Consider the following 8491-nt stretch of genomic DNA (forward strand, 5'->3'; position numbering starts at 1 on the left):
GTGTGATCACCAAAGCCTTACTCTTCCTTATATTCATTTTACGTATCTTTACAAACATCCTTAAAAATCTTTTTCTTACATCTAATATCAGAATGTGACTTCCACTTCCGACCAAGTTAGAGTACATCCACTATGGCGCATCTCTCCTGCTGATTACAGTGAAAACTATGGACAAAATACACAAAAATAGGGCTTCCCTGGTGGTGCAGTGGTTGAGAATCTGCCTGCCAATGCAGGGGATACGGGTTCGAGCCCTGGTCTGGGAAGATTCCACATGCCGCGGAGCAACTAGGCCCGTTAGCCACAATTACTGAGCCTGCGCATCTGGAGCCTGTGCTCCACAACAAGAGAGGCCGCGATAGTGAGAGGCCCGTGCACCACGATGAAGAGTGGCCCCCAATTGCCGCAACTAGAGAAAGCCCTCGCACAGAAACGGAGACCCAACACAGCCATAAATAAATAAATAAATAAAATTTAAAAAAAAACAAAACACAAAAATCTAAGGACTCTCAAAAGTAAATGGAATCAGGTGGATTGTGGACTGGAGTCAAAACTTGAAGGAGCAATTCATTTGAGAATGAGTTTTCTATTTTTTCCCCTCTTTTCTCCTGTGGCTTTGCCCCAAGAGCAGAACTGTTTGCCAGCAGCGATACAGGGACTCTAAAACTCTAAAAGAAACCTTGCCTTTTTACACAGAAGAACTGGGAAAGGGGGCCTCTGTGGGGCAGAGAGTGTAGGAGGAATCCTGGAGAGAAGTGAGTTGGAGAAGAGGATATCTCAAAATTGTGTAAGAAACTAGACAGATCCCTAACTTACCCTTGAGCTGCATATGCATGGGACAGACCCAAAGCAGCCTAGCAAAACTTTGAGAACTGAATTACTATTTAAACCACCAACCAGGTCTCAGACTAACGTCTTAGAGATGTATGTGGTTGAACAGACCCAAAGCAGCATCAGCAAGGTTAGGAAACTGAACTGAGATTGGAACCACTGCCCACAGAAAGGGATTTTTTGATTGCTGTTCTAACAATCCATTTATTATTTATGTATTATTTATGTATTCCTCCATAGAAACACCCCCCGCACTGATTATTTGGAGCGAGTCACAACCTGGGGCCTGGAGTCTGAAATCTAAGGTACCCTCCTCCCTCATTTTGTGGCTTAGGTGGGGGCATAGACCAGACAGAACTGGCGTCTCATTTTTATACTGCATAAGGGAAGGGGACCTAGGCACACCCTGGAGAGGTGATTGGCAGGCTGGAAGATAAATTCTCTGAATAGCAGCACTTTTACCTCAATACAGGGCTGGGAGTTGGCTGGGAGTGCTGTAGGGACAGGGGGAGGAGTTAATTCGATGGAGGAGTTATTTGCAGGTTACAGAGAGAAATGAAGGGAGTACACTGACACAGGGCCAGGGTATCAGCAGGGTCAGTAGGTGCTGCTGTATGTCTTTATTATCTCAAGGGGAAAGTGACAGAGGCATCACAGCCAAAGAGGCCCTTAGCAATTAGGCCCAGTGCCCCTGCAATGATTCTGGAACGGTTTCCTCTCTCAACAAGGACAACAATGGAGGTGATCAGGTAGAGGATGGCCACTATGAGGGCTCACTCCAAGGCCAGTGAATGAATTGTATCTTGGTGTGCAGGTCACACATGTAGACGACAAAGAAGATAGAAGCAAAGATCAATTCAATCACAGACAGAGAGGAATATCCTGCTGTTGAGGCACTGAAGAGGGTCAGAATCACCAGGCGCAATATAATCTCAGCAAACAGGAGACTTCCCTTTTGGGTGCACAAGAAGTTGGTGCAGGTGGTCCAGCAGTGGGGGGCAGATGTGTGCTGGGAATCTGCCATGGTGGGGCTGGAGTCCCTGGGGGCAGGGAGGATCTGCTTGCAGGCTCAAGGCTGGTGCACACCCAGCTGTCTTGCCGGATCAAAGTGATTTTAAAAATTTGTAGGTTGAAGCTAACTGGTTCTGTCACCTGCTAAAAGAGTAATAATGATAATAATAATGAATAACATCCTTTAGAGAATTTTAACAGGATCTGTATCTACACAATTTAATATTCAAAAAGTCCAGAATATAATCCAAAATTACTTGATAAGCAAAAGGCCAGGAAAACGTGACCAATTCTCAAAGGAAAAGAAAAATCAACAGATGCCAACCCCAAGGTGACACATATGCTGAAATTATAAGAGAAAGACTTTAAAGCAGATACTATAATAAGCTTCATGAGGCAAAGGTAAACATACATGAGACAAAATGAATGGAAAGATAGGAGGTCTTAGCAAAGAAAATAAATTATAAAAAATGAATAAAATAGTATTAAAATATACATTCTTTGAAATTTAAAATTTACTAATGAACTCAATAGCAGAATGAAGATGACATGGGGAAGAGTCAGTGAACTTGAAGACAGATTAACAGAAATTTTCCAATCTGAAAAACAAAGAGAAAAAAGATTAGAAAAACTGAATAGAACTTCAAGGAGACTATATGGGACTATATCAGAAGTCTAACGTTTGTAACAATTGAGTCCTATAAAGAAAATTGGTGCAGAAAAATATATTTGACGGAACAATGGCTGAAAACTTCCCCAAATTGGTGAAAGACATTAACTTGCAGATTCAAGAAATTCACAGAACATAAAACAGAATAGACTCAAAGAAAACCACACCCAGACATATTATAATCAAACTACTGAAAACTAAATGTAAAGAAAAAAATCTTAAAAGCAGCTAAGGAAAAATGACACAACATATATAGGAGAAAAAAGATGTTAATAATGATGGACTTCTCCAGCTGCATAGCACAGGGAGATCAGCTTGGTGCTTTGTGACAACCTAGAAGGGTGGGATAGGGAGGTTGGGAGGGAGATGCAAGAGGGAGGAGATATGGGGATATATGTATACATATAGCTGATTCACTTTGTTATACAGCAGAAACTAACACAATATTGTAAAGCAATTATACTCCAATAAAGACGTTAAAAAAAAAAATGATGGACTTCTCATTGGAAACTGTGGAAGCCAGAAGACAGTAGAACATCTTCAGAATGATAGGAAAAAACTTTCGACCAAGCATTCTAAATCCAATGAAAATATCCCCTAGGAGTGAAAGAGAAATAAAGATATTCTCAGATGAAGGTAAACTAAGAGAACATACAGCCAACTAAAACAAATGCTAAAGAAAGTTCTTCAGGCTGAGGGGAAATAATACCAGATGAAACCTGGAACTTCAGGAATCAAAGAAGAACAAAAACAGTAAAATCTGAGTAAATATAGAAAACTGGGGTTTTTTTTTCATGCATGTTCAATTAATACATATGACAAGTATAGTATAAAGGGAGGAGGTTAAGAGACTTATATGATTGTAAAACTTCTAAATATTAAATAGTAAAACATTACTCTAACTATACTCTGAAATGTTAAGTATTTCTGTTGTATTATTTAGAGCAGTAGTTTTCAACTTGGGCTGATTTTGCCCACGAGGAGACAACTGGCAATGTCTAAAGACAATTTTGACTGCCATAATTGGGGAAGAGGTGCAACTGGCATCTGGTGGGTAGAGATCAGAAATGCTTTTAAACATCCTACAATGCATGGGACAGCTGTCCAGAACAAATAATTATTTGGTCCAAAATAGAAATTGTACTGCGTTTGAGAAATTCTTCCCTAGAAAGACCAGAAAGAGAAAGGGAGAGGGAGGGAAGGAGGGAGGGAGGAGAGAGAGAAAGACAACACCAAAAAAGCAGTAGATAAAATAGAGTGGAATACTAAAACTATTCAAACTATCCAAAAGAATGCAGGAAATGGGAATAGGGAAACAAAAGAGCAAACAGAACAAAAACCACATAGCAAAATAATAGACCTAGATCTAACCGCACCAATAACTACATTAAATGTAAATGGTCTAAATATACCAATTAAAAGATTGAAGTGATATTAAAATTTTAAAAAATCTACATGCTGCTCTCAAGAAACTCAGTTTAAACATAAAGACTTAGATAGATTAAAAGTAAGAGTATGGAAAAAAATATTCCACAGAAACAATAATCAAAAGGAAGCTGGAGTGGCTATTTTAGTATCAGACAAAGTAGACTTCAGAACAAGGAATGTTATTTAGGATAAAAAAAGGACATTAGAGATTTATAAAATGGTCACTTTACCAGAAGACATAACAATCTTAAATGAGTATGCACTTAATAACAAGGCTTTAAATAAAATACATGAAGCAAAAACAAACCTTGACAAATTTAAATAAATTAAAATAATACAAAGTATGTTAATGGACCATAATAAAATTATACTATTATAAAGCAACAGCAGAAAGATAGTTCTTTTTTAGTTTTGCATATGGATGTCAAATTGTTTGATAACCAGATGCTGAAAAACTATCCCTTCACCATTGAATTTCTTTAACAACTTTGTCAAAAATCAATCAATTGACCAATTTTGTATAAATCTACTTCTGGACTCTCTGTTCTATTCAATTGATCTATATGTTTATATTTACCAACACTACACTCTCCTGATAACTGTAGCCTTATAATAAGTATAAATCAAGTCATATAAATTTTCTTATATGTCAAAGTTGTTTTGGCTATTGTACAGCCTTTGTTTATCCATAGAAATTTTAGAATCAGCTTGCTAATTTCTACAAAATACAGTACTGAGATTACGATGGGATTACATTAAATCTGTAGATCAGTGTGGGGAGAATTGACATTCTAATAATATTAAGCCTTCCAATCCATGAATACAGTATGCTTTCCATTTATTTGGATCTTTTATTTCTTACATCAATAGCTTATAATTTTTAACATGTATATTATATACCAAAATATATCATATTTTTACACTATTGTAAATAGTACTCTTTTCAAATTTCAATTTCTAATAGTTTATTTTACTTTATAGAAACACAATGAATGTTTGTACATTGACTTTGAATCCTATGACTTTCCTAAATTCACTTATTAGTCCCAGTAGCTGTTTTATACATTCTTTGGGATATTCTGTCTGTTGATAGCCAATAGAGACAGATTTCTTTCTTTCTTTTCAATCTACATTTACTTTATTTATTTATCTTGTCTTACTGCACTGGCTTCACCCTCCAGAACAGTATCGGATAGAAGCAATAAGGGTGGACATCCTTCCCTTTTACCTATCATATGGGAACATTCAGTCTTTCACCATTATGTTAGTTACAGGTACCCTCTATTAAAACGGGGATTTTTTTTTCTATTCTTGGCTTGATAAGCTTTTTAAAAATTCAAGTATGGACGTTTTTTCTGCATCTGTTGAGATAATTGTGTGGTTTTTCTCTTTTATTCTGTTGATATGATAAATTACATAGATTGTTAAATGTTAAACCAACATTCCACTCCTTGGATAAACCCCCAATTTACCATGAAATATTATCATTTTTATATATTGATGGATTCAGTTTACTAACTTTTTTTTTTTTTTTTTGCGGTACGTGGGTCTCTCACTGCCGTGGCCTCTCCCGTTGTGGAGCACAGGCTCCGGACGTGCAGGTCCAGCAGCAATGGCTCACGGGACGAGCCGCTCTGTGGCATGTGGGATCTTCCCAGACTGGGGCACGAACCCGTGTCCCCTGCATCGGCAGGCGGACTCTCAACCACTGCACCACCAGGGAAGCCCCAATATACTAACTTCTTTTTAAGGTTTTTTGTGTGTATGTTTATATTTTCTCCCTCCCTCTTTCTCTCCCTTTTTCTTTCTTTTTCTTCTTTGTTTCACTATCATGGTAATGCTAGCCTCATACAACAAGTTGGGAAAGGTTCCTTCCCTTACCATTTTGTCATAGAGTTTGTGTAGAATTGTTATAATATCTTTAAATGTTTGGTATAACTCACTAGTGAAACCTAGAGTATTCTTTGTTGGAAGTTTTAAGCTATAAATTCAGTAGTTTTAAGCTATTATCAGTAGATAATCAGGTTATCTATTTCTTCCTGAGGGAGCTTTGCTAATTTGTGTCTTTTAAAGGATTGTCTATTTCATCTAACTTTTAAATTTCTGAGAATCAATTTTTTTCATCATAATCTATTGTCCTTGTAATGTATATAGTGTCTCTAGTGATGTACCGTCTTTCGATCCTGAGATTGGCAATTTACATGATCTTTTTTCTTGGTCAGTTTGGCTAGAGATTTATAAAATTTACTAATCTTTTCAACATATCAGCTTTTGCTTTCATTGGTTTCTCTATTAGCTTTCTGTTTTCAAATTTATTGGTTTTCATTCTTATCTTTATTTCCATCCTTCTACTTGATTTGCATTAAATTTGTTCCCTTTTTCTAGATTCTTAAACTGAAAGCTTAGGCTACTGATTTTAAACTCTTGTTCTTTTCTAGTATAAGCATTCAGTTCTATAAATTTTCTTCTGGCTACATTTCACAAATTTTTATATGTTGTATTTTTATTCAGTTCAAAATATTTTCTAATTTCCCTTGAAATTTCCTCTTTGGCAAGTGGTTCATTTAGAAGTATGTTGTCTAATTTTCAAATATTTTCCTGATTTTTTAAATTGTTTTCTCATTTGATTCTGTTCTGGTCAGATTATATACTGATATATGTGTGGGTTTTTTTCCCCAACTGATATTTTCTATTGTGGTAAAATATACATAACATAAAATTTACCATTTCAAACATTTTATAGGGTACAGTTCAGTGGCTTTAAGTGTCAATCACAATATTGTGTAACTATCACCACTTTCTATTTTGAGAACATTTTCATTTTTCAGCATCCCGTATAAAAACTCTGCATCCTTAAAACAATAACTTTCCCTTCCCCTCAGCCACTTGTAATCTCTATTCTATTTTCTGGTCTCTATGAACTTGCCTATTTCTAATTCTTTAAATTTGTTAAGATTTGTTTTATGGTTCAGACTACAGTCTATCTTGGTAAATATTCCATATGCATTTGAAAAAAATTGTGTATTCTGCTGATGGTGGAATATTCTATAAATGTAAATATGGTCAGGTTGGTTGATAATATTGCTCTTTTGTATACTATTGATATTAAATTGTTCTATTGATTCCTGAGAAAGAAATGTTGATGTCTTCATGTATATATGTGGATTTCTCGCTTATTTCTACTAGCTTTTGTTTCATATATTTTGAAGCCCTATTTTGAAGTGCATACACATTTAGGTTTGTTACATCTTTTTGATGTTACCCATTTATAATTATGTAATGTCTTTCTTTATCCATGCTAATACTTCTTTTCCCAAATCTTCTTCAATATAAGCTCTCCAGATTCATGAACTGGAAGTATCCCATTTCACACTCCCAGTCACATATCTAAATCTAATTTTGTCAGATAACTACAGTAGTTTATGTGTTTCTAAAAACAGAAGTATGTGGCTTATAGAACAAGTTGAGAGCTGTGTAGTGACTGAAACATATGCCCTCCCAAAACAAAGCAATCTCACGTTAGCAAAAGAGAAAAATTTTAGAAAGGATTCTATAGTGGTACTTGAAATTTGAAATCCTGTATGGAATCTTGGTTGTGCTTTTTTCTTGCAGTTTAGGACCTCTAGCCTGTTTCCTTGTCCTGTACTTCCCCAAAACTAATGTTCTAGTAAACATCAGTGGGACTGAGCATCAGAGTGACCCCTAATGCCAGAGTACACACACTCCCACTCCCTAAATGCCAACCTAAATTCCTGAGGGAGCCAAGATCGACTTGATCTCTATTTCTGGATCTTAGAATAGTGGAGAGTTTTGTTAGGTTGTTTTTAGTCCTAAGAAGGCAGCAATAGCTGCTGTTTCAATTGTGAAGAAAATAGTATCCTCTCATTACTATTTATGACTGTTATTTCCCTGGCATGGGACTTTAAAAAACAAAACAAAACACTACAAAACCAGAAAACAGCTCTTACTGCCTAAAGAAAGGGAAAACTACCTTTGTTGTGTTTTGGCAGAAAAGTTAAGTAATGAAAATGAGGATTATTCTTTCTGAGTCTCAGGTTTCTCATCTGGAATATGTAGATTATGATAATGCCTGCCTCAGATGGTTCTGAAAAACAAAAAGATAACTGATAAAAAATAATGAGTTGTAGAACTCTAAGTAAATGTTAGTTATTAATATTGCTTTTTATATGCACCTGTGAGATTTATCACCTCAATAATTTAGTTTTAATTGGAAAAGTTGATACCTTTTTTAGCTTATATTTCTTTCAAATTTCTTTTTTACTTTATGGAGAAAAGCAGTTGGCATTTCAGTAATTTCTATTCTTTCAGTTTTATTGAGATATACTTGACATATAGCACTGTATAAGTTTAAGGTGTATAGCATAATGATTTGACTTTTACTGCAAGCAAATTATTTTTAAAAGTCCTTTACCCTCGGACTTCCCTGGTGGCGCAGTGGTCGAGAGTCTGCCTGCCAGTGCGGGCGACGTGGGTTCGGGCCCTGGTCCGGGAGGATTCCACATGCTGAGGAGCAACTAAGCCCATGCACCA

The 8491-nt window shown here is 36.1% G+C and overlaps 1 pseudogene across 1 annotated transcript; it reads right to left on the bottom strand.

The window, feature by feature from the left end:
• Positions 1-1346: 1346 nt before the first annotated feature.
• On the bottom strand, positions 1347-1918 carry LOC309830516 (proteolipid protein 2-like; annotated as a pseudogene). Its single transcript has one exon. The product of its transcript is annotated as a proteolipid protein 2-like (transcript).
• Between the last annotated feature and the right edge of the window lie 6573 nt (positions 1919-8491).

Source organism: Grampus griseus, assembly GCF_964374135.1.
Source record: "Grampus griseus genome assembly, chromosome: 12".
In the NCBI taxonomy this organism is placed as follows: domain Eukaryota; kingdom Metazoa; phylum Chordata; class Mammalia; order Artiodactyla; family Delphinidae; genus Grampus; species Grampus griseus.